The 26,915-nt window shown below is 53.7% G+C and overlaps 1 protein-coding gene across 1 annotated transcript in view; it reads right to left on the reverse strand.

Moving 5' to 3' along the window:
- Positions 1-26,915, reverse strand: part of TSPAN9 (tetraspanin 9) — a 181,243-nt gene that overhangs the window by 150,742 nt on the left and 3,586 nt on the right. The window contains exon 2 of the mRNA XM_082421134.1: positions 23,825-23,891. The gene's annotated coding sequence lies outside the window, so the exon portion shown is untranslated. The remainder of the gene's footprint in view (positions 1-23,824; positions 23,892-26,915) is intronic.

A 26,915-nucleotide genomic window follows, 5' to 3' on the forward strand; every position in this document is an offset into this window, starting at 1 on the left:
TACCACACTAAGTGAAAGAAGCTAGTTACAAAAGACCACATAGAGTACGATTCCATTTATATGAAATGTCCAGAATAGGTAACTCTATAGAGACAAAAAGTACATTAATGATTGTCTAGGGCTGGGGAGGGGGCAGAAACTGGGGGGAAGAGGAGAGACGCTAATGGGTACAGAGTTTATTCTGGGGGTGTTAACATGTTCTAAGATTGATAGTGATGATGGTCACACGATTGAGAAGCTGCTGAAAACCACTGAACTGTACACTTTAAATGGGTGAATTTTATGGTAGTGAATTATACCTCAATAAAGCTGGGGTTTTTAATATTTATTTATTTATTTCACTGCACTGGGTCTTAGTTGTGGCACACGGGATCTTTAGTTCTGGCACGTGGGATCTTTTAGTTGCGGCATGAGGGATCTAGTTCCCTGACCAGAGATCAGACCCGAGCCTCCTACATTGGAAGCGTGGAGTCTTACCCACTGGACCACCAGGGAAGTCCCTAAAGCTGTTCTTTTAAAAAAAGGACCAGTTTCCTATCTTCCTTAATTTTAACAGATTACAAGGAATCTGATAAGGGGTAGAGATCATGACGTTAACTGACGGAAGGCAACAGCTCGCAATCTCACTACCTCTTGCCCACGGCCAAGATTTCATTCAGTCATTCAACAAACATCTATCATTCAGTCATTCAACAAACATCTATCATTCAGTCATTCAACAAACATCTATCGAGATGCATCTATAAGCCATGCATCAGGCTACATCTGAGGTCAATAAACTGCAGCCCACAGGTCGAATCCAGCCTTCGCCTGTTTTTGTACAGCCTGCAAACCAAGAACAACTATAGCGTTTTTATGAGGTTGGAAAAAAATCAAAAGCCAGATAATATTTCCCAACATGTAGAAATTTTATGAAATTCAAATTTCAGTGTCCATAAATCGATTTTACTGGAACGCAGCCACACTCATTGGTGTTCGTGTAGTCTCTGGCCACTTCAGAGCTAAAGGGCAGAGGTGAGCAGCTGCAGCAAAGACCAGATGGTCTGCAGAGCCTAAAATATTTACAATCAGGTCCTTTACAGACAATATTTACCAGCCCCTGCGCTAGATGCTGGAGATTTAGGGGAGAGAAGAGAGGAGCAGTCACGGTCAGGGCCTCTGTTCTTGTCTGTCCATGGCCCCGACAGCCGGACAGCCGGGCTCTGAGGACCACACACTGAGTGTGTGCGGTGAGCACAGAACATGGGGGCCGACCGGGCCAGGCTGCGGGCAGGCTTCCCTGGGAAGGACTGGCCTCTGAGACCAAGGGGAGCAGGAGAAGTGGCATGTGCAAGGCCCTGGGGTAGGGGCACGCAGCCCGCTGAGGGTCCAGAAGAGGGCCACTAAGGCTGGGCGCCAAGTGGAGGGCAGGGCCTGCAGGCGGCACTAGAGTCTGTGCTCCACAAGGTCAATCTCCTCCCGCCCCTTCTCCCCCTCTCCCCTCCTTCTCTCCCCTCTCTCCCTCTCCCGCCTCCTCCTTCCTCCCCCTCCTTGCCCCCTCATGCCCCAGGCATTCCCTAAGCCCTTACCTGGCTTAGCTTTCTCCATGGCACTTAACTCTACCTGCTACACATGCGTTTGCTTGTTCACCGACCAGCTCTTACACTAGAATCCGAGCTTTATGAGGACAGGAACTTTGTTGGGTTTTTTTCACTGCTGTATTTCCAGCACCATGACCTGACCTAGAGTCGGCTCTCATATAAATATTTGTAGAATAAATGCAAACACAAAACACTTAAAGAAAATTTAAGGGCTAAATGTCCTTGATTTGCAACCTTGGGCAAGCTATTTCTTTATGGCTCGGTCTCCTGATCTGTAAAATAAAAATAATAAAGGTATCTACTTCACGGTAAATAAGGTAATGCACATAAATGGTGATTATTACTGTTATTATCGTCCTCTTGTGTTACTTGTCTATTTTGTGTCACACGTTAAAGGGGGAGTTTTTAAAACCTATCTCATTTAATTCTCATATAAGCCCCATGAGATAACTTTTATTACAAATTCCCTCTGGACAGATGAGGAAACTAAAGCTCAGAGAGACTAGGTCAGTGGTCCAAGGTCACACAGTAAGCCACAGAATTAAAATTCAAACTAGCACCATCGGGCTTCCAGGGCTATGCCCCTTCCTCTATACCCAGCTGCAAAGTGAAAATGCCCTAGGAGGCTGGGGAAAGGGAGCCGGCATGTCCTGGAGCAGCTGGGGAGCCCTCATGAAGGAAGCACCCTGTTCTGAAGGACTAAAAGGATGCACATGAGCAGAAGAGTGGGTGAAAGTCATTCTAGGTCAAAAAACAGAAAAGGCGGTGGGGGCAGTCCTTTTCTACAAGAAGCGTACACTGTTCACTGTCGTAATACAAACAGGAGGGGACAATGGTGGACTCACAGGGCTGGCACTTGGGTGAAACCTTAGATGCATCTGGTCGGATTCTTGTTTCACAGAATGAGAAACAAAGGCGCGGTGAGCTGGGGACGCTGTGAAAGCTGTGCCCACACTGACGCTTCATCCGTATTCCTACTCGTCTCCTTCCCTTCAAAAATCACAGGAGTACACGCTCACTACAGCCGGAGAAACACTCCAAACGAGGAAAGTGTTCCCTGCGTCCCCACCACCAGCCACAGCTGTGTCAGTTCCACATCCAACAGGCTCAGGGTCACAGTGATCAGCTCGCATCTCAGCACAGAAGGGAACCTGCGTGAACTGTGCTTCTGTTTCCACTGCTGTTACCAAGTCTGCCTGCAGTTCGTCCATTTGCTCACTCATTCACTCAGCCGCTGATTACTGAGGGTCTCACACAGACCCGGCCCAGTTCCAGTTACTGGGATTCTGCAGTGGACACACGCGATAAAATGATCTTTCATTCCTTCCCCACAAAGGCTGGAGACACTGGTTTGTTAAAAAGAAGTTGGAGCGGGACTTCCCTGGTGGCGCAGTGGTTAAGAATCCGCCTGCCAATGCAGGGGACACAGGTTCGAGCCCTGGTCTGGGAAGATCCCACATGCCACGGAGCAGCTAAGCCCGTGCACCACAACTACTGAGCCTGTGCTCTACAGCCCGCGAGCAACAACTACTGAGCCCGCATGCCACAACTACTGGGCCCGTGAGCCACAACTACTGAAGCCCACGCGCCTAGAGCCCATGCTCTGCAACAAGAGAAGCCACCGCAGTGAGAAGCCCACGCACCGCAAGGAAGAGTAGCTCCTGCTCGCCGCAACTAGAGAAAGCCCACACGCAGCAACGAAGACCCAATGCAACAAAAAATAAATAAATAAACAAACAAACCAACCAGGAGGCCTGATTAAAAGTCTGCTTTAGGAGACCTCCCTGGCGGTCCAGTGGTTAGGACTTCGCGCTTCCACTTCAGGGTGCACGGGTTCGATCCCTGGTCAGGGAACTAAGATCCCACAAGCCGCGCAACATGGCCAAAAAAAACGCTGCTTTAGAAAGAGCTCCCCCCACCCAGATCTCCTCTCCCACACCCTCTGGCAGGTGACGGTGACCGTGCTGCCCCACCCCGGGGGGGTATTCTTTGCAGGAGCAAAGGCAGAAGGTCTGTGGGCTGGGGACACCCAGCACAGGGCATCACGTTGAAAACAGGGGATTCAGCTGAAGCACAGAAGGCCGAGATCCCTGCCCTCTTTCCGTTAGTTCCCAGGTAGGTTAGAAGATTCTTCTCTAGGGAATCTAACAGCTCAGGAGAAAATACCGAAGATGTTAACTTATTGGGTTCCTAAATGAAACAGGCCAACCAGGTCACCCTACGTGAGGCCCAGAGTCCACAGGATGCTCCTGCCACAGACACAGACACAGACACACACACACACACACACATGCATACATACACACATACACACATGCACACACGCACACACACATGCACACACGCACGCATCCATACACACGCACACACATGCACACACGTGTGCACACACATACACACACGTATACACACACATACACACGCACACGCACACATACACATATACACACATGCACGCACACGTGCACGCACACGTACACACACATACATACACGCAATACACACATACACATACACCCGTGCACACATAGACATACATACACACACATACACATGCACGCACACAAACACATACACACGTGCGCGCACACACATACATACACACATACACACACACACACACACACACACATACCTTAATGCCCCACACACATGTAACCAGACTACAAGGATCACCAGACTTCAGAAGAAAGCCTGTCACAGGAAAGACAGAGAAAAAGCATACACACACTTTATAAGAAATGGTGAGGAAGAACCATCCCATTTAGTTTTAATGAATAAAAGTATCATTAATAGCCTCAGAGAAGTAAGAGGCGATGCTGCATCCATGCAAACAAAACAAGATGTTATAAAAACAAAAAATGTATATTTAGAAAGTATAAGAACTCTTAGACATTAAAAATATACTAGTTAACATGAAACCCTCAACAGAAGGCTAGAAGATAAAGCTGAAGAAATCTCCCAGACTTCCCTGGTAGTGCAGTGGTTAAGAATCCACCTGCCAAGGCAGGGGACACGGGTTCGACCCCTGGTCCGGGAAGATCCCACATGCCATAGAGCAACAATGCCCGTGGGCCACAACTACTGAGCCCACGCACCACAGCTACTGAAGCCCGCACACCTAGAGCCCATGCTCCGCAGCAAAAGAAGCCACCACAATGAGAAGCCCACGCACCGCAACGAAGAGTAGCCCCCGCTCACCGCAACTAGAGAAAGCCCGTGCGCAGCAACAAAGACACAACGCAGCCAAAAAACAAAAAAAGCAATCTCCCAGATTTTGCAGGGGTTGGGGGGAGTGCAGGTAAGGAGAACGAGAAAGACAATAAAATTATAAGATTAATCCAGGATATTCAATATCCAAATTCTAGGAGCTCCAGAGGAAAGAAGAGAGAAAACGAAAGCAGCAAATCAATGAAGTCATTCAAGAAAATTTCTCAGCACTAAATAATGGGTGTTTCAAGACTGACAGGTTCCGGGGAGCCCTGGATGGAAACATATCCACACTGAGGCACGTTACTTCTGAAGTTTCAGAACAGCAGCCAAAGAGGAGACTTTTACACGCAGAACACTAGAGATTCCAGAGAGAAAAACTGTGTTACCTGCCAAGGATTAAAACTGGAACAACATTAGACAGTAACCTTGGAACTTAAGCAATGCTTTGCACACAAAAAAGATCCCTAGCCTAGAACCCTAGAGCAAGCCACAGTATCAGTAACACGTGAGCGTGGAAGGAATATTTTTTCAGATCCGTGAGGCCGACGAAGGTTCACAGAGCACCTCCTGGGCAGCGCGTGCATTGACCATGCAGTGCGTGTACGGGATTACCACCGGCCCACGCCCTGGACTAGAGCCCAGAGGCTGTGTCTTATTCCTCTCCGTAGCCTCGGCACAAGATGTCACGGGGTCACCCAAGAAAGGGGGAGGTAGGGGGCACTTAGTGAAGGGAAGTGACCCTAAACAGAATCCTCGGAGATAAGGACCCACAGCACCATGCCGTCCAGGCAGCGAGAACACAAGCCAGGGCTGGGGACCCGGCACAGCCCATCAACTTGCGGACCACAGACAAGGGTTCTAGCCGGCAGGTGAAACTCAAGCCAGGAATGAACAAATCCATGCGCAAGTAGCACTGGTGATGTTACCAGGTATCTGGGTTTGTTTTAATCCTCTTTTCTGGAATGAGGTGATATGTAAGTGGATGAGATACAACCAATCTGAGCATGAAGAATGGGGACAGTGAGGCAGAAGGCTGGTTCCAGGTGTGACCTAAGCGTCCCTGGAGCAGTCTGGCAGCCCCAAAGGGCACAGGCCACCAGGACGCCAGTGTCTGAAACACAAAGGGGAAGCTGGACCTTACAGCAAGCACACGGAAGCCCCGGAGGGAGGGCACCTGGGCCTGGGGGCTGCCCTGGGCCAGGGAGGCCCTCTCTCCTCACCCCTGCCCGTGAAAGCCAGAGCTCCGAGGCTCAGGAAGAGCCAGGCCCCGAGACTGGGAATGGAGGCCCGGTCACCTGGCTGGTCAGCCAAGCCAGCTGGGAATCCAAGCCCCGTCTCCAGGCCCCCTCCCACCCCTTCAGTCCCGCCTGGCCAAGCGCAGGTTCTCACGAGGATGTTCCCTTGCTGGATTTCCAGGTGGGAAGAGGCCGCCATGGAGGAGCCGCAGCCCGGCACCTGCTCCAGGCGGCTTCCGGGAGAGGCCCCCTCTCCCATGCCCACCCCGAAGGAGGCGCCAGAGCCTCAGTGGATTCCCACGGCCCCTTGACGATTTCCTGCTCTGCAGCAGTGGCGGTTCTGCAATAGAAACAAAGTCAGGGGCCTGCCTGCTTGGCTTCTGAGGCTGGTAACCCGCTGGGATCTGAGCAGCCAACAAGGAGCCTTTCCTTCCTGAAACAGCCCTGGCCCCGAAAAGGCACTGAACAGGGCGCCCTCCTCCCAGCCCCACCGAGGTCTGGCTCTGCCAAAGGCGTACGTTCAAGGTGGGGGGCTGGGGGGTGCACGCAGGGGGCCCGGAGGAGGGGCCGTCTCCTCCCCTTGCAGAGTCTCCCCTCTTCCCATGGCCAGTCCCCTCCTGGCTGGTTCTACAGGACCTGTTACTCATCACAGACACAGCACCTCCCAGCTGAGGTGTCCCCTCTCTCTCCAAGGTGAACTTGAGGCACGAGTGGAGAAGGCGAAGGGCTGGGGCTGTGAGGACCCACTGCTGTCACAAACTCTCCTGCCAGGTCACCTGCAGCCGGGATCTTGCCACTGATGTGCGCTGTGGGCAAGCATGTGAGCAAGCATGGAGGCGCGTACAGAGCCTGAGTGTGAGCCAGCACATGAGTAAGCTGTGTGCAAGCGTGCGCGTGCATGCTCCGTGTGAGTGTGCATGCGAGGGAGGGTGCAGAGAGTGAGAGTGTGAGAACAGGAGACGTGCGTGCACGGGGACCTGTGCAGAGAGCGGGCCCCGAGTCCCCGAGGCGCCGCTAGGGAAGGGCAGGGCGTCCCACCCCAGCCCCCCTCCCCCAGGTTCAGACACCGAAGTGCAGGGTAAACGCAAAAGGAGCGGCCTTCCCCCAGTCCAGAAGCCCCCGTTTCCCACCAGCTCACCTCTGCCCTCGCCCCTCCTCGAGGCCAGCTGCACCCGGCCTGGGCCTCTGGGTTCCCTCTTCTGCTCCCACACCAGCCTCACTCTCTGACCCCGATTTTCCACCCTGCAGCATATTTTTTTAAAAACAAGGAAGAATCCCCCTCGCTTCCTTCAGGAGCAATAAATAGGAGGATTACAGAAGTGACATTCTGAAAGTGATCTGAACTCCTCAGAAGACAAGAGATGGATAAAATACAGGGCATTTTGGCCCAGACTCACTCAGAAAGAGAGGGAGGGTCTGCCTCCAGGGAAGGGGGACCATCTGCAGTGGCCGCCCGCCAGCCTCGGGCTGAGCCCTGATCGGTAGCAGAAAGCCCAGGCCTCTAAGTCACAGGGCTTGTCTAACATGCCAAACACAAGACACGGGGTCCTTGCGGGCCCAGAGAGGCTGCTGTCTAGAGTCGGGGCACAGACTCCACTCCCCAAGCTGCCTTCCCTCATCTGGAAGCAATGTGCCCCGCCCTCCAGCAAACAGCGAGGTAAAGGGGAGAGCCTGCCCCACTCCCCTCCTGGCTGGCCAACTGAACACCTGAGAGAGGCCAGAGAACAGGCACAGGGCAGCCTGACCCTGACCCCAGACGTTTGTGCCATCATCCTAAGCAATCTGTCCCTTCGCCCCTGAAAACTGGACAACAGTCAAGAGTACAAGCTTTGGAATCAGGCTGTCCCCAGCTGGCAGACGCTCCAGCAGCCGACTCTTGGTTTCCCCCTAAGGAAGATGCAGGTAACGTCGGTCATTGGAAGGATCCAACGGGACGTGCACGCCCGGGGTCTGCACAACACGCACTTGATAGACAACAGTTACTGCTGTTCCTGCCGCTGCACACTCAGCTGACTGCACAACAGCCACCGCAGTCCTTCCGAAATGAAACGCACGTCTGTCTCCTTGATCTAATTCCTCCAAAGGCGCCCACCTTGCCCACCATAAAAGCGACAGCCCTCAGAATGGCCCTCAAGCCCCTGTAGGGTCTGAGTCCCGTGACCTTTCCCTTGCTCCCTTCACTCAGCTGTACTGGGCCCCAACAAGCCTCACACGCTCCTGCCGCAGGGCCTTTGCACCTCCTGTTTCCTCGGCCCTGGGATGCACCTCCCCCAGATATCTCCAGGACTCACCCACCTCTTCTTCCCTCTCTGCTGAAATGTCACCTCCTCAGGAACGCCTTTCCTAAGGACCCCGTTTAACCCATAATACCTGCCCCCCGCCCCTTCCTCCCACCCCCTTCCCTATCTCACTCTGGCCCATAACATTTGTCACTATAGAGTGTAGTTATTTGTTTATTGTTTGTCTCCCCCTCCAAGATATAAGCTCTGTGGTCATGGATTTTTCTTCACTCCTGCATCCCCAGAGCCTGAACAGTGCTGGCCCCCAAACATTTGTGGGATGAATGAGTCTCAGGACATTTAGGACAGCCCCACTCGGGGGTTGCCAGTCCTTTAAGGCTTAGTGGCCTCCTCTAGAAAAAAACATGCTCACTCTAGCCACGTCTCAAGGTCATTGTCAGGAGGAAACGACAGGTAAGATGATTTCTGGGAATATTCTTTGGTGCTTTCACAGTGGGGCGCCCTATAGAAATGGAAGACCCCAAAATTATTTATCCAGCACCAACTGAATAATTACTTATTCGGTCCTGGGGTGGGGACCCTGAGTGCTAACAGGACACCACAGAGAGGGGTTTACACAGACAGTCCTTGCCTCCAAGGACCAGTCTGAGGCCCTCGGACCTGCGGGCACGCCTGGTGCTGTTCGCCACAGAATCCCTTGCACACGGCAGGTGCCCAGTAAATGCCTGTCAGAGCATAAATGAGAAAGTCCCACACGGATAACCACACAGAGAATAGAAAGACCACCCATACAAAAATCCTCAGTAAAATACGTGTTGACCTAAAGCAGCGTGTAGACAACAGCTACCACAGATAAGACTGACAAAAATACTGAATATATTTTTATTATCTTCACAGCAGAGGCAAATGTGTTCCAAGGTAGAAGTCAGGAGTAGGTGCAAAAAGCCACGGGGAATGGAGAACAAGTTCAGGAAACTTCTTTCCAGTGAGTGCATTTCAAGAATTAGGCCAAAATCCTGCAGATCATGACAGAATGCGCTCCGGCGATATTAGCGGTGATTATACCATTGCTTTTATTATGGTCTTGGCACCCTCCAACTGAACAAGTAGGAAACGAGACACAACACTCAGGTTTCCCATCGAACAGTGTGAGGCCCAGGTGCACCGCTTCCCGCTGAAGCACCTCTGGACTGGAGCGCGGCCCAGCCATGGGGATGCAGGGACGACTTCATTCGGTCATCAAGGGCTCCTGAGTGCCTGCTTTGTGCCAGACGCCATCTGGGCACTGGACAGACAGAACGCACACAGAGCGATGCACCTCCTCTCCCCAGGACCCCTTTCCAGGGGGCGTGGGCTTTGTGAGCCCGAATGCAGGCAGGTGCCAGCCCTCCAGGTACACCGGTCTCCAAAGAACATTCCCTCTCCGTTAAGGGAGAAAGGATGCTCATTCACAAAGGGTTCTGAGCACTGGCTGAGGAAGAGGCCAAGCCCACACTGCTCGGGCTGGTGATAGCTGCTCTGGGGACCCGGCAGCCTCGGACACGAAAGAAAGTCCTGCAAACAGGCCATCCTCCAGCTCCCCGGAGAGCCACTGTTCCTCCCATCTCGCAAAGGAAGAAACGGAGGCTCCTGCAGGTCAAACTGGTCTGGAGGCCAAGGCTAAGAGGGCCAGAGAGTCCCCAGTTCAAGAGCGCTCCTTATGCCCATGGCGGTGCCTGGCTCGCCCGGTAGGGGAAGGGAGCGGTGCACCAGGAGAGAGGTTCCCGGAGCTCAGGTCTCTCACTCGGGGCGCAGCCCAGCACTCGGCTGCCAGGAAGATCTCTCTTTCTTTCTTTTAAGATCTCTCTTTCTGCAAAGCCCTTGCCCCAGAGCCTGCCCAGCTGTGACCGCTTACAAGCGACCTGACCGGGCTCCTTCCATGCAGAGGTGGGACAACAGCTTCGGGGAAGCAGGAGACAGGCCCTTGGCTCAGGACCCCTTCTGAGCTGTCCCCCTCCCCTCCCCCAAAGCCACCGAGCCGCAGCCCCGCCCGTCCTTCCTGGGCTGCATCCTTAGAAAGGGGAAGAGGCAGGTGCTTGAGGACTCCCTTGAGGATCTGCCAGGACCACCGTTCAACAGGCTCCCCAGCATCTTCAACCTGGGGCTGAGACCTCCCGGGCGCGTCCAGTCCAGGGAGGAGGGGCCCCGCGGGGGAAGAGACCCAGGACCCAGAGCAACAAGCCAACGAGCAGTCAAGAGCGGAGGTGCCTGTGCAGAGCCACGCTCACCAGCACGGGAAGCGCTGCAGCGAGGCCGCCAGGCTTCGCTGTGCAGGAGGCTCACAGTCATCCTGCCTCAAAGGCACTGTGTGTCCAGACACAGGAGACAATGGGACGAGGCGCTGACACAGGGCCAGCCCGGATCAACGCGGTGCCAGGCAGGCTGAAGGGGGATGACGGGGCCCAGCACCGGCAGCGGGAGGCCAGTCTGCAGGGGCCCCAGGCGAGGCCCGGCGATGGAGGCTGCAAGGAGTTTCACAAGAGTAGTAAGGAGCATGTTTCAGGTGTGTTTTCTGAACACGCTTGCACAGGTGTGTACATGCGTGCGTGCGTGCGTGTGTGCGGAGGATGCGGAGTTGCAAGGGCGGATGAATCATGGGCTCAAAAGGAGGAGTAACATTTAACATCATTGAGTAGAAAAGTATCTTAGAGAGTATCTCGTGTAACATTGTATCTACTCTTCATCCCAAACAAAATCCCCAATCACTATCAGTCTTTGCTTAAACCCCAGCAGTGATGGGGAGCTCACTACCTCCCAAGGTAGCCCATTCCTCCTCTGCTGGATGGCTCCAGCTGTTAGAAAGTTCTTCCTGGAACTGGGCCCATGTCTGACCTCCTTGAATCCCCTCACCCATGGGTCCTAGGCACCTGGGTATTTAGGCTTTGAAGCCATAGGACATGTTTAGACCCTCCTATTCCACATCAATCCTGCACATGTCAGGAGACCATTATTGTGCATCCCCTCCCTGCCCATAACACTCTATAAAAATAATTTCCAGACAAAAGGAACGTTCCCAAATCCTTCACCCAGTCCGCACGTGGTGTAGCTTCCACCATCTTAGTCACCCTCCTCTGGATGAATTCAGATTTGCCAGTGTCCCAACCAGAATTAACAAAACCCAGATGCAGATGTGCTATAAGCTCCACAGAGCACAAAGAGGGTCTAAACATCATATCCAGGGCAGCATTGTTTTTCTTAGCAACCACACGGCACAATTAGCTTATAGTTTCTTCCGTTTCTTCTCATTTATTCATTTGGTCCACAAACATGAGCTGTCTCCTATGTGCCAGGCACTGGGCTAGGTACAAAGGATGCTAAGGGAAATACCGTATCACCTTTGTGCTCAGGGAGACAGCCTGTGTGGAGAGATTAAAAAAACAAACCAGATGAAACACGGGGGAAAGAACACACGGCTAATGGGGTCCTTCCCATAGGAAAGCTGACTAGAGACACCTGCCCCAGAGGGTAACGATGCCCAAGGTGAGTGTTCCAATAATGCTAGACTCAGATTACAGCCACGGTGAAGTGAGAGGGACTGGCTTCACCCTTGCCCCCTAAACAACTAGAAAGCTGGACAGAAGGCACGAAACAAATGCTTCAGACACCGGACAGCAGGCAGCACTAGACTGTAATCCCTGAGAGAAGGAAACAAGAGAGGGAGTCCTATGATGGCCAAGCTTACTGCATGGAGGCAGCGTCCACACAGCAGCTGCGGACAAGGAATCCTCACGGGGTCCACTGGTCCCACCGAGTCGAGGAGACAGAAACTGGAGTTCATAGAGATAGAATTTTTAGGGCAGAACATTGGAGAGAAGGGGACTGCACAGAGAGGGGGCTCTGGAGAAGAGTCCCCTGGCATCTCCGGCTGACCCACACAAGTGTAGGGTAAAACACCACAAGCCTGGGAACAGAACCAACAGAAAGCAATGGGCCAGCCAATCTGCGGAGCTCACTCAGGCCACATTCCCACCAACGAGAGCAGAAGAGCTCGTGACACACAAGGCACTGGGTAGAGTCCTCAGAGGGTGGTGCCTCAGTAGTGAAGCTAAATTAGCCCTAGTCTGAAGGCTTAATGCACCCTAACAAAGCTTACAAGCAAGCCTCAGACATATTAAACCAATCCCAAGCAGTTAAAATGCATGCCAGAATAAAGTCCAATACTATTTGAAGGAATGTAACAAAATCCAGCAACGCTCAATTGACAATGTCTGGCATCCAATCAAAAACTAGCAGGCATTCAAAGAAGCAGAAAAATATGAGCCATAACCAGGAGGAAAAGCAGTCAATAGTACAGACGCAAAAACGACAGAGATGATGAAACCAGTAAACAAGGGTGAAAAGAATACAGCTATTGTATGTTCCATAAGCGCAAGAATGTAGAGGAAAACATAAGCTTGATGTGAAGAGAAATGAAAGATATAAAAAAAAGACTCAAATGGAACTTCTAGAGATGAAAAACCCAATATCTGAAATGAAAAATACACTGGATGGGACTTATTAACATTGGATTAGACACTGCAGAAAAAAAGATAATTGTACTTGAAGATATTAACACTAGAAACTATCCAAGATGAAGCACAGAAAGAAAAAAGATGGAAAAAAATTAATGGAGAATCAGCAACCTACAGGACAATATCAAACAGTCTAATATACACGTAGTTGAAGTTCTAGAAAGAGAGGAGAGAGAAGGGGGAACAGAAAAATACTTGAAGAGGGGGGCTTCCCTGGTGGCACAGTGGTTGAGAATCTGCCTGCCAATGCAGGGGACACGGGTTCGAGCCCTGGTCTGGGAAGATCCCACATGCCGCGGAGCAACTAGGCCCGTGAGCCACAATCACTGAGCCTGCGCGTCTGGAGCCTGTCCTCCGCAACAAGAGAGGCCGCGATAATGAGAGGCCCGTGCACGGCGATGAAGAGTGGCCCCCACTTGCCGCAACTAGAGAAGGCCCTCGCACAGAAACTAAGACCCAACACAGCCATAAATAAATTTAAAAAAAAAAAACAACTTGAAGAGGGAATTCCCTGGCAGCCCAGTGGTTAGAACTCTGGGCTTCCACCCAGGGGCCCAGGTTAGATCCCTGGTTGGGGAACTAAGATCCCGCAAGCCGTGCAGCATGGCAAAAAAAAAAAAAAAAAATTCTTGAAGAAGTAATGGCTGACTGAGTTTTCAGATTTGGTAAAACAATGCTCATAAGAGAAAAAAACATGCAGGATGGGAGGGGAGTTCCAAGCCAGGCAGACAATGACAAGAACAATGGGCAATGAGAACCCGTGTGGAGGGCGTTACAGAGACAAACGGGACACAGTGGCCGCAAGTGGGGAGCAGGGAGGCTGGACCCTGCTCCAGGTCACTGCAGACTCTGCAAGCCTCGCTCAGCCCCTCGGACCTCATCTTGTAGGCCAAGGGGCAACCACCTCATCCTGGACAAGGGCAACTATTTTCTTGAACCTAAAGTCAGACTTTGCTGGCTTCCCTGGTGGCGCAGTGGTTGAGAGTCTGCCTGCCAATGCGGGGGACACGGGTTCGAGCCCTGGTCCAGGAAGATCCCACATGCCGCCAAGCAACTAAGCCCGTGCGCCACAACGACTGAGCCTGTGCTCCAGAGCCCGCGAGCCACAACCACTGAGCCCGTGTGCCACAACTACTGAAGCCCGTGTGCCTAGAGCCTGTGCTCTGCAACAAGAGGAGCCACCACAGTGAGAACCCCGCACACCGCAACCAAGAGTAGTTGCTCACAGTAACTAGAGAAAGCCCACGCAAAGCAATGAAGACACAACGCAGCCAAAAATAAAATAAATTTATTAAAAAAAAAAAAAAAATTTAAAGTCAGACTTTGCATAAGCAGGAGGGTCCAGAGAACAGAAGAGAGGTTTGAGGCCCAGCTGTGACATCTGAGCCCTCAGCCTGTCCCCATGGGGATGAGCCAGCTGAGACGCCCACCCTTGGACCCCCCCTTTGGAACAGAGAGTGGAGGCAACAAAAACACCCTACCCGTCTGAGAGGGGTCTTCCTCCCCGCGGCTCCTGGGACCAGGTAACTCTCAAGCCAGAAGGGGCTTGGGGATCACAGACTCCTCACTTTACACACGAAAAACCCAGAGAAGTGACGTGACTGACCCAGGGCCAGCCAGGTGTCCTGACTGCCCCGGGCTGCTCTTTCCGCTGACCACTCACCTGCTATGATCCCCACCGCCCTTCCAGCACCACGGACGGCTCCGGATGGCATCACGGGTCAGTGCACATCTACACGGGTCTCTACACACCCGTGCCGGCTCCTCCAGGGCAGAGGCAGATGCCTGGCATCACCGGGCTCCTGACCTGCTAAGGATGCGTGCTCACTACGCGCCCCCTTCACGCGCACTGAGCAAAAGCGTCTCTGGGCCTGACTCTGGGGAAGGGAGGGAGAGATGAGGCTCCCCAAGCTGCAAGGCCAGAGCTGCCCCGAGCCTGCCTAGGTCCGAGAGGGACAGAGAAACAGAGCAGAGAGATCAGAGAGAGGGCTGCACTGACCTGGCCAGTGGGTGTTACCAGGCGACCCCCGAGAGGCAGGGACGAGCTGGTGCGGGGAGGGACGCTCCTCTGGCTCCTTATCAGACTGGCCCCGAACCAGCCCTGAGCTCCCACCCGCTCCTGCCCGGAAGAAGAGGAAATTGTCTGAAACCTTCCTCCTCTTCCCCTCCGCTTTCCAGCACCTCCTTCAGACCCAGCCTTGCTGTGGGCTCTGGGCTGAGCGGCACCTCTTTACAGGGGTCACGAATGAGCAAATTCTTGAGCTATTCCTGGGGCCTTGATTTTTATCATCCTTCCATTCTGGTCAATTCTGAGAGGCCAGCGGCCAGGAATGCCAGAGAGATCCGAGCCCGGCCCACCAAACCCAAAATAACCCCACACGTGCCTCTCTCAAGTCCTCAGGGATTTGGCCATTTTGGGTGCATATTTTCCTACAATGCTGCCCCCCTGGCCCTGTGAGGTTACCTCTGAGGCACCCCTGGGGGAGCTGAGGAAGGTGGGAGCAGGTGAGGGGAGGGGCGGGGGATAAGAGAGGCAGAATCCAGGGTCGGGATCTGGAAGGGCTGGCTCCAGCCTCCTCCACTCAACTGCCTGGAGCTCCTGGGGAAGCCAGCCTCAGTTTCCTCGCCGTGAAACCTCCAAGCAGCGGCCTCCTCTTGCCCACGACTTCCTGTCGGCCCCTTCGGGAAAGGTAGCGATAAGGCCCCCTCCCTGAGCTGCAGACGCCTTGATAAGAAGCTCCTGGTTTGAGAGTCCTGCGCCCTCCCCAGAGACATCTCCCACCCCTGCAACTGTGAAGATGGGACGGTTTTACATCAGGCAAGTGCTCCAAGTGTCCGGGGAAATGGGTCGGATGTGGGACACGTTTCTTTTCATGTCGCAAATGCAGTATTCACGCATTCAAAAACGATCGGCGTGCCCACCAAGTGTTGGGCAATGAGAAAACAGGCAGAGCATCAGTGGAGGGGAAAATCCAGGCCTCCGCTCTTCAGCAGAGATAGAGACAGAGATTGAGGCGAGTGGTCAGAATGCCCCTGCCTGGCAGAGAACCAATGCCCGGAGGCTGCACGAGTCCTGAGTCGCCGGAGTCCTCTGGCTGCACGAACACTGCACTGCTCAGAGGGCAGGGCTGGCGGAGGGGGAGGCTGCAGGGTCTCAGAAACACCAGGGTCGGTGGAGACCGGCCCCCGGTCCCCTGCACCACCGGCTTTAGGATGTGGCAGCACGGAATGCTTTAGTTCCTGACATGAATCAGGAATGTTAAAGAGACTTGGTTTAAAACAACCACCATCATTAGATAGATATACCCTCTTAGGTATTTCTTTAAAGCTGCACCATCCCTCTGGTGAATGCCCTTGAGGATTTTTTGGCAATGAAAATTAATTTTTGGCAAATTGAAGATTTAGCACTCTCTGGTGGGGGTCCCAAGGAGAAAGGGCCCACAGTCTAAGGAATCACCTCCCCTTTGCCCCAGAGTCAGGGTGGGGCTCACCTCCCCAGCCTGGCATCCTCCCTCACCCCGGCCCACGGAGAGAGCGTCAGGTCCCCCCACCTCGCTCACAGGCGCGGCACCATCAACCATTTGGATAAGCAGTGATGAAAGTGGATGATGAAACAGAGGTAACATCGTTTTTCTTCCAAATTAGGTGTGACCGTCAGGCATGAGGCTTCAGCCGGTCAGCCTGGCTTCTCCTCCAAGCCCTACATTGAGGACTCTGGCTACAGCAATCCCACCCCTTCCTACTCGGCCTTCAGAGCCCATGCCTGGGTGCCATGGACGCTGCAGGGCCGAACCTCGGGGGGAAATGGGAGAACCCGATGAAATCGAGAAGGCCTTTGGTAGCCTAGAACAGAAGAGGTGTGGGACTTACCTAAGCCAACGTCGGCTGAAGCTCTTACCACACAGAGCACCGGGGCTCAAAGACGCCTCGGAACCTCGCAGAGTCAGGGTGGCCAGCAGTGGGACTTCCCTGGTGGCGCAGTGGTTGAGAATCTGCCTGCCAATGCAGGGGACGCGAGTTCGAGCCCTGGTCCGGGAAGATCCCACATGCCGCGGAGCAACTAAGCCCGTGCGCCACAACTACTGAGCCTGCACTCTACAGCCCACGAGCCACAACTACTGAGCCTGCGTGCCACAACTACTGAAGCCCGCACGCCTAGAGCCCGTGCTCCACAACAAAGAGAAGCCACTGCAATGAGAAGCCCGTGCACCACAACGAAGAGTAGCCCCCGCTCGCCGCAACTAGAGAAAGCTCATGTGCAGCAATGAAGACCCAACACAGCCAAAAATACATAAATAAAATAAATAAATTTATACAAAAAAAAAAGACTCTGCGCTTCCACTGCAGGGGGCATGGGTTCGATTCCTGGTCGAGAAACTAAGATCCCGCATGCCAAAAAAAAAAAAAAAACTCCTCTTTCTTTCCTAGACTGTGTTTCTCCCCCAAGGAGTTAGACATAAAACAAAGTGGTCATTCACTTGCTGATGAAGTGATATTATAACTCTTGATGATACGGAAGTACATGAATCATCCTCGCAGCCACAGGGAACCAGAACTGGGGGGTGGAGGCATGGGCAGGGAAGTTAGGAGTCAGAGACAGGCCTCTTGGGTCTCCGCTGATGGACAGTTTACCTACCATCCGCCTCAAAGCAGCAAACGCTCAGTTGGCACAGGCTGAGGACCTCCATTTAGTCTTTCCAATTCCTTGGCCAAAACGAGCGGCTGAGGTTTCTTGCCTTGCTTGTGATGCCAGATTTCTCCGAGGTCTGCAGCGTCAGCTCTGCACGTTCTCCTCAACACTAAGCACCGGGATACATTAAGCCCGTGAGCTGATCAGATATCATGCACCCTGCAACGGTAGCACGATGCCGGCGCCCCTGGCACCCAGGGAAGCATCAGGGCAGCTGCAGCTCCTGGCTGCCTCCCATCCCCCATTCCCCACCAAGCCCTGTCGCTGAGCTGCGTCCATTCTCCCACAGCACAGCCGAGGAGGAGGAGAATGGCCAAGAGGCTGAGCTGTGCAGCTTGCGCTGTTTCACAGTGAACCTTTCGGCCACAAAACATTTCTTTTCCAAGAGATGCTGAGCGGGGGCAGAGAAAAAATAAAACACCAAGGGGTTTTCAAATGCGAAAGCCCTCTCAGCCTTTGTTCTCGTTTGATGAATGCACAAACCACCAGGCCGTTGACAGGCAAAAGAACACGGGGCGGACGCGCGAGGAAAGTGCAGTTCATCAAGGCCAGCCTGGGGGCTCCAGGGAGAGGGGAGTTTGATGGGTGTGAGCCCCGGGGAGGACTTCTCCTCCAGCGGCTCTATGGCAGCATCGTCCTTGCAACTGGAAGTGGCACTCCCTAATGACCCGGAGCTGGCTCTCCCAGCCCCAATGTTTCCTCCTGTCTCTGCCATTTGAGGCATTTCCCAGGAAAGAAGAGCTACCACGCATGGCAGGTGATGAGGAAACTATACAAACGAGTATGTCAAGGGGAGTCAGAATGTTAAGTCCACTGTGAGCTGTCTGGGAAGTGAAGTCTGATCCTGCAGGCTGGGTCTTCTTACTCCACCTCTGAGGGTAGGAGGGGATGGGGAGAAAGGCTGGAGCACAGGAGGTGCCCTGTTTGCTGGGCAAATGAATGAATGAGTCCCCAGCAGAGGCCTGAGTCTAGAGTGACTGGCTGGCTTTCATCGGGACCCTTCACTCACTGACGCACATTCTTCGGAGATGCCATGAAAATTAGCAGCAGGTACCGAGCAGCCGAGCTGCCAGCAGCTTCCAGAGGGCAGGCAGGCTCCCGCTCTGCTTCCACAGCCCTCGGGCCAGAGAAGCTGTCCGTTACGAAGCCCGTGCTCTAGCTCACTCTCACCTCCAGCCAGACAAGCGCCTCACACACATCCACACAGAATCCACCTGGAATGACACCTCTAAGCCAGCAGGAGGACAAAGCATCCCACCTTGCCAGTTTCCCTGGGTGACCCATCCGGTCAGAGGGGGCTGAGGAGGGACCGAGCCTGGGCTGTCTTCCAAAGGTCTGTGGCGTCTAGCCCCCAGCATTCTAGCTCTCCTCCTTCTGGGCCCGTGCAGGGGCTGCACACCCCTGCCCTCCCACCGCTGAACACACTTGCCCTTGACGAGACTTTGTCAGTCCTCCCATCAAGAGGGGGCATCTTTGCCCCAGCCCTGGAGTTCCAGTGGGTCCGGTGACTTGCTCTGACCAAGCGGCAGGTGGATGCTACATTGTGAGACCTCGGAGCCTGCATCTCAACGGGTCTTGGAGATTCTGTTTTCACTTAAAAGGCCAGTTCCCTTGAGAATGAGAAATCATGAGGGGAAGAGAGGCCCAGCCAAGAGCCAACACCAGCCCAACGCGTGCCAGAGGGGCTCCTGGACCATCCAGGCCCTGCAGAGCCACCAGGTGACTGCCACCGCGTTCACAGGCTCAGGTGATGGGACCAGCTGAGCCCCGGCCAGTGCTATGGGCACCGCTGCGGGAAGACGGCTAAAGAAGTTTCCAGTTAGTGTAACACAATGCTATTTACAGAAATTGACAAGATAATAGGTAGACAGCTGGATGCTAGTCTATCATTAAAATACCTAGAAGGAATATAAGCCAAAGTACTAACAGCGATTGCTCCCGAAGGGCAGGATTACACGAGGCTCTCCTTTTCTACCAGTTCTGGAACACTTGAAGGTTATAAGGAGTTTGTATTATTTTTGCAACAACAACAACAAAAAGTACTTTAAAAAAATTCACCTTGGATTCCGTGACAAGCTTATTTTTCCGAAAAATCCATTTTCATCCTGTCATTCCCCTGTCCGGGGACCAACACCAGCTCCCCACTGCTAGTCTGCTGAGATCAGTCTCCTCTGGGGGACATTTCAGGTACCCCAGAGTGAAGAGGCCCCGCCTTGACAGCTTGCTCCTCCCCCTTCCAGCCCAATCACCGGGCCACGCCCAGCTTGCCATCCACCCCTGCATCCCCATCCCTCAAGGCCCAGCCCCGTCTCCCCTGCGTTCCTCCGCCGGTCCTCAGAGAATGGTCCACCCAACCCTGTCCTTGATGGGCCAGCGCCCTGTATCAGTCTCCCTGCACTGTGGGGAATGACTGCCCTTCATAGGAGACATTCACGGACACAGGCCAGCGAGCCACCACCATCTCCAGCTTCTCGGTCTGCAGCAGGCGAGGGGCAGAGCCCAGACGGTGGTTCCACCCCGATTCCCTCTCTGCTGTCCACAGCCTGCATGGTGGGGGGTGGCCCTGGTCCGGCGCTTCCTCCCCACCCAGCCCATCTCAGCGGCAAGCAAGTGGCAGCCCCTGTGCCATGGCTGCTAATGCAGAGTGACTCATGGCCTGGGGATGCTCCGAGAGATTCCCCTCCCCACCCTCTGGTCCCACGTGCTGCATCCAGAGCCAAACTCTGGCTTCAAACCTAACTGCCTTCCTGGGGGACCCAACGGCTCTTCCTCACTCAGGACTCTGCAATCTGCATGTCCAGATTTTAAACAAAGCTGTTTAGACTCTTCCAGGATGGGACGAGTGGAAAATTGCAAACGCAGACCTCTACCTCACTTTCTCTAAAACAAGATGTGTCATTCTACATGTGCACATCCCCCCATTCCCGCCCAGCCCGGCACGCTGCCCCTCTGAGCCCTTCTGCAGGGTGGGGACTCGCTGGGGCAGGATCTACCCTCTCTGCCCCCCACGCCCCCGGGTCTTGTTGGAGAGCATCAGGCCGAAGCCTCAGCCTCCACACTGGGGCAGGCGGCCAGGTACTGTGTCTGTTTCACACTCCCCTCCAAGGAGGGGGCATTCACGTCACAGGTACATACTGACCCGTTGAAAGGGCTCAGGTGGGCCTCTCAGCTGAGGGAACAATATGGGAGAACTCCCCCCTACACAGACTTGCTAGGACACGCACACACATACTCACCGACACACACACGCACGCACTAGTGCGTGGCCACACCCTGTTCCTACCTTGCTCTGAGCATCCCCCTGAGACCACTCCCCTCATCTGTCGGTCCACTGTTCTCAGAGGCCCGCTCCTACCCCTGGCCCTCTCCCTGACTCTGAACCTGACACCCTTTCCTCCCTGGGGGTGAGAGGAGTACAGGACGTGCTGGGATGCAGCACAGGTACGGGGCCGCCGCCCGCCAGGGCTCCAGAAGGCCGGCCCAGGCAGAGTGGGACGTTGTTCAGGTTTTACAATAATTTGCTCACTCTAATTTTTCTTGTTCACCTGAGGGAGGGCATTTTTCGACTCTGCACAAAGGTGCTGTGAGGGCTGGCAGCGGCCCTGAGCTGCCAAGGCCAAGGCCAGGAACACGCCAAGATCCTACACGGGAGGTTGCGGGACCCTCGGCCTTCCTGCAGTGACGGCCAAGCCTCCCCAACAAGGGGGAGGTTCCAGGGGACCGGCTGAGCTGCCTGACTCTTCAGGCCCCCTGGATGGTCCTCCCCCGCCTCCTTTCCTGTTTCCAGCACAAGGTCAGATATTTTAACAAATGCTGACACTGGGTGTAGAAATGATCACGAGGCTCTTGGAAAGTAAGCAAGTATTCAAAGTGCAATAAATTTCTAGGCACTGGAAGGGGAGTGGGAGGAAGGCAGAGCGGGGGGCGGCTGGTAAACTCAAAAGCACAGATAGCATTAAACGACAGACACTCAAAACCCATCCACACGTGGCCGCCAAGTGGGGCCCAAAGCGCCGCGCAGACCGGTGAGCCCCCAGACACGCTCCTTCCGGCCGCCCCTTCCGGGAGACCGGCCACTGCGGGCTGAGTTTGGGTTGTGTTTTTTGGTTCGAGGGGAGGGCGGGTGGAAGCCGGCCTCCACCAGGCAGATATTCTCATTTCACCAGGCTGGGGCTCGGACGGAAGCTGAAATTATGAATTCGTTGGGCTCGGGTCCAGCGATGGGGCCTCTCGCTCCCAAGTGCGTGGGGCTAGGGCAGCAGGCAGGTAAAATGAAAGGGGCGGCAGAGGCGCTGGTGCAGGACGAAGTCCGGCAGAGACCCTGCCGCTAACCAGACCGGCGCGCGTCTCTGTGGACAATGTCCGCCCCCCGCCCGGCTCACTCATGAACCGCAGCCCTCCCTCCTCCGTGCACCCCGAGGCCAGGGGCAGAGCAGGTTCTTGTGAGAGGACGGCGGTGGGGAGGCCCCCAGACCGGAAGCGGAGACCCAGGCAGGCCTTCGTCCACTCAGAAACCACTGTCACCAGCGCGAGAAGGCATCTGAGCAACGGCGGGGAGGAGACCGGCCTAAAGAACCAACCAGCCTGCCACAGGGGACCTAACCAGGCGGAGGTGGGACGAGAAGCTCGACCGGGAGCTGGTCACCATCCCAGAGGCTCAAGCGCAGGACAAGAAACGGCCAAACCAAAGGCTGTGAAGGCCAACGCCTTCGGAGAGGATAAACTTCCTGTCCGGAAAGGCCTTCACGCAGGTCTCCCTCACTGTGCCTTCAAACAGACGCACAGGAGGACAGTCGTCTGGCTAGAAAGGGCCGGTGATGCAGGCCCATTTGTCTCCTCCCTTGAGGCCCCCCAGGGCGGGCCCCGTGGATCTCTGTGACGGGGTGGGACGTGCCATGAGCTGCGAGGACCCTCACCCACTTGTCCTCAAGTCCCTCCTCCCTGCCACCTGATTTTCAGCAGACTGGTTTCCCTCGTCCTGGCCTCGTGCCTGGCTGCACAGCCAGTCCTCCCGTAGGCGGTGCCCCAAATCCCAGGGCAGCAAGATTGAAAGCAGACACCCCCCAAGCCCCAGGGGGAGGGGGGAAGACTTAAAATGGGAGCCCTGCATCCCAGCTGCAGCAGACTCCAGACTCCAGGAGGGATGGGGAGCGGATTCCTTGCAGCAGGTCTGCTGCGAAGGGCAGGGGCAGTGGGAATCAGATGGCCTGGGTGTGAGCCGCTGCTCTCCTGGCACTAAAGACGTGGTCTTAGGCAAGTCTCTGACCTGCACTCCACCTTAGCTGCTGCCACTGTGAAACGGGGGGAAATGACAGCTACCTCACAGGACTCTCATGAAAGCTAAAGGAGATTTAAATTAAGATTTAATACGATTTAAATTAAATTAGTTGTGGACATAGGTAAAGAGTCTGAAACTGTGGCCGATGATGACAATGACAAATATGAATCCTGGCATCTGAGTATCATGTGCAAAGCACAGCAGGCCAGTCAAAGGTCCGCGGCCACTCCCGGGACTCCAGATCATCTCTGCTGGGACTCACAGAGCCAGCACCCTCCTTCTCACCACACCACCCCACCACCACGCAGCTGGGTTCTTGGAAGGTAAGAGATTTACAGATCACCCCGCAGGAGGAAGCCACAGGATAAAACACACATCAGTTAAAACATTAAAAGACCCAGGTCTGTACGCAGCACCCCCGGAACCTGAATCAGTACCATCCACACCAGCGACCGGGGTAGCTCCTGCCCAGCTCCAGCTCCAGCTCCGCAGGGGCCTCGACGCACAGGTGCTAGGAACAACGAAGCTACCAGCAAGACCCCTGGAGCCTGCAGGAGCAGAGATGAGGACCCCCAGCGAGCATCCTGGCAGAGGGTGCCCACCACCGGAGGGCCAGGGGCATTCCTGCAGCAGCCAGGATAGAGGAACGGACACAGGTGGGATTGGTCTGATTCCCACAGATTCCTTTCTGGCCGGCTGGTGGGAGGAGACAGGAAGCAGGAAGTTACAGGCCTCTCCTGCTTCCCTAGGCTCCCTCCCTACAATAAGGGTGGTCAAGAAAGAAATTAAGAATACTGCCGGCCACCATTCAGAAACAGTGGGGAGGAGGGAAATCTCTCCCGGCTCCCAAAGCCCCATTTAAGGAGCTTATCGATTCAAAGTCGAGAGCTGGGGCAGAGAGACAGCTAAGAAATGTCAACATCCCACTCTATCCTCCCTCCCCAAGCCAAAGGGCAAGAGAGACTCTGGCTTTAGACAGTTTATAACACGCAGACTTTCAGAGGTCCCAGCACACAGTGGACCCAGACCAGCACTGACCTGTTTTCCTTGAATTTCCTGCGAACACCTTGGCTGCTGACAGATCAGAGAAGATCCCAGGATATTCCTGCAGAAAAATAAATGAAACATTAGGTCATCACTTCGCTGTGAAGCCACTCCAGGGTGAAATCTGTCCAGCCATGGCCACTCTTTGGGCTGCAGTCTCCCATCGAGAACCCATTCATTCAACAGCTGGAGAAGCCCAGAAAGGGCAAACGGATTCCAGCTGCCGTGCCAGTCCACTCAGCTGCTGGTGGGTGCTAAAGCATGATGACAGAGACCAAGCCCTGGCTCGATGGGAAAGATAGCCATGATCGACTAGTGATGTCTGCTACGGGTCGTTCTAACAGTAAGAGTATCCGTGCCAGGTATTTGCCATCCCTGGGGTAGACCCTTGGCATCCAGGGATTTAACATTTGTAATTTTGACCACTCACAAGTGAGACAAAGTTTCAAGATATTTAAAAGTGTGTAACTTTACTGAGATGTGAGTTTGATTCACACAAATCAAAGGAATAGACAACTGAGGCTGAGGTAAAGGAATAAACAAGTTTCTTATTTCCATCTCTGCCACATCTAAAGTTACTGTTGAGGAGCAATAAAAACTTGGTGGGAAATGGCCATCAAGTGAGAGATAAAGTTGTAGCAGAAGTTGAAAGGGTAGTTAATTTGGGGTGTGAAGATATATACAGGAAACATTTGGCTTTCTGCGGAAACATGACTCCAGAGACAGCCAGGCCTGTGTACAAATACTGCCGTGGATGCAAACTTGGGATTCTAGAAGGTGCAAGATTCAGTTCTTTTTTTTGGGGGGGGGGGGCAAATGGGCACTTCTTTAATTGCGATATAAGTGGAATATCACATATTAATTTCAATATAAGGATTGGATATTTGTACGTATTGCAAAATGATCACCACAACAAGTCTAGTTAACATCCATCACCACACAGTTACAAAATGTCTTTCTTGTGATGAGAACTTTTACCATCTGACTCTCTCAGCAACTTTTTTTAAAAAATATATTTATTTATTTATTTTTGGCCGCGTTGGGTCTTCGTTGCTGCGCACAGGCTTTCTCTAGTTGCGGCAAGCGGGGGCTACTCTTCATTGCAGCGCACTGGCTTCTCATTGCAGTGGCTTCTCTTGTTGCGGAGCACGGGCTCTAGGCACGCTGGCTTCAGTAGTTGTGGCTTGCGGGCTCTAGAGCGCAGGCTCAGTAGCTGTGGTGCACGGGCTTAGCTGCTCCGCAGCATGTGGGATCTTCCCGGACCAGGGCTCGAACCCGTGTCCCCTGCATTGGCAGGCGGATTCCTAACCACTGCGCCACCAGGGAAGGCCTCAGCAACTTTCAATTTATAACACAGTCTGATTGTTAACTCCAGTCACCGCACTATACGTTACGTCCCCATGACAAGATGCGTTTCTTGTGGGCTTCCCTGGTGGTGCACTGGTTGAGAATCCACCTGCCAATGCGGGGGACACGGGTTCGAGCCCTGCCAGGAAGATCCCACATGCCGCAGAGCAACTAAGCCCGTGCGCCACACCTACTGAGCCTGCACTCTAGAGCCCGCAAGCCACAACTACTGAGCCCGCATGCCACAACTACTGAAGCCCGCACACCTAGAGCCCGTGCTCCACAACAAGAGAAGCCCCCCGCTCGCCGCAACTAGAGAAAGCCCGCGCAGCAACAAAGACCCAACACAGCCTGAAATAAATAAATTAAATAAATAAATTTAAAAAATAAAATAAAATAAAATATAATTGTCAATTAAAAAAAAAAAGATGCGTTTCTTGAGAACGTCCGGGTCCACGTTGAGCCTACTCTGTGCCCCTCGGCGATGAGTGAGGGGCTGAGGAGAACATAGGGGCAGAGAGAATCTATGCCCTGAGGGGCTTCCAATCTAGTTGGAGAAGCGATGATGCCCCCCTGAAAAGAGCAAAGGGCCCTGCATCCTCACCATCCAGCCCAGAATCCCCTCCAGTGCCCCTGCATCGTTTCCTCACCACCCCATCCTGTCAATCCACTGATGGTCTCAATCCTACTTCCAAAATGTCTCAGGTTTGTTCCTCACAGCTGCCCAGCCACTCTCCCCACCATGATTTCTTCTCTTCACAGACCCCATACTCGCCCTCCACAGGCCTAGCCCTGCTTCTGCGACCCCTACTCAAAAACCGGCAAGGTTCCCAGGCCCCCCAAGGTTAACCGCAGTCCCCCCAGCACCAGCAGGCAGCTCATGGGAGACACTTAATTTCAATGCATGGATGGAGGAAATTACTTGGCTGGACATTTGAAGCCACCCATAATATGGTCACTGTCTACCTGTCCAGCCTTTTGTCTCTCTGGTTCCTCCCACACAACCCACTCACTGGCCCGACTGAGCTATTCCAAACCCCAGCACTTTCTCAATGCCACTCCTCAGGCTGACCTTTCTTCTCTTCTGTAGAAATGCAAGCCACACTTCAAAGTTCGCATCAAACACCACCTGCTGCACGAGGTGGTCCTCTAGCATCAGGGTGACTTATCCCCCTGTTTGAAACCACATTCTACTCTCATAAGCTATTCACCTTATATTTTGAATTGTCTTTTTTTTTTTTTTGGCCACACCACATGGCATGCGGGATCTTAGTTCCCTGACCAGAAATCGAACCCGTGCGCCTTGCAGTGGAAGCGCAGATTCTTAACCAGTGGACCACCAGGGAAGTTCCTGAATTGTCATTTTTTGAAGCCCTTTCTTAACCCTTTACTGTGTTTTATGCCCCATGAAGACAAGGACATTTACCATTTTCATTTTTGCATCACCAGAACTCAGCACAGACTCTTGTACTAAGATATACATACGAAAGGATCACCTCAGGCAGTGTAGGAAAGCCAGGAGAGATGAAGACATAAAATGCCAAAGGGGTTCCAAGGAAAAGGAGGTTCTTTGGGGATGGGTGGCCAGGGAAGGCTCCATGAAGGAGCTCAGACATGAGTACGATCTTCAAAAGAGGGGAAGGAGGGAGTGGGGAGGAGCATTCCAGGAAGGTGGAACAGTATGAACTAAGGGACAAAGAAGGAATGAGCGAAGCATGCTCAGAGATGAGTCTGGCTG

This window comes from Balaenoptera physalus, assembly GCF_965194825.1.
Source record: "Balaenoptera physalus genome assembly, chromosome: 13".
Taxonomy (NCBI): Eukaryota; Metazoa; Chordata; class Mammalia; order Artiodactyla; family Balaenopteridae; genus Balaenoptera; species Balaenoptera physalus.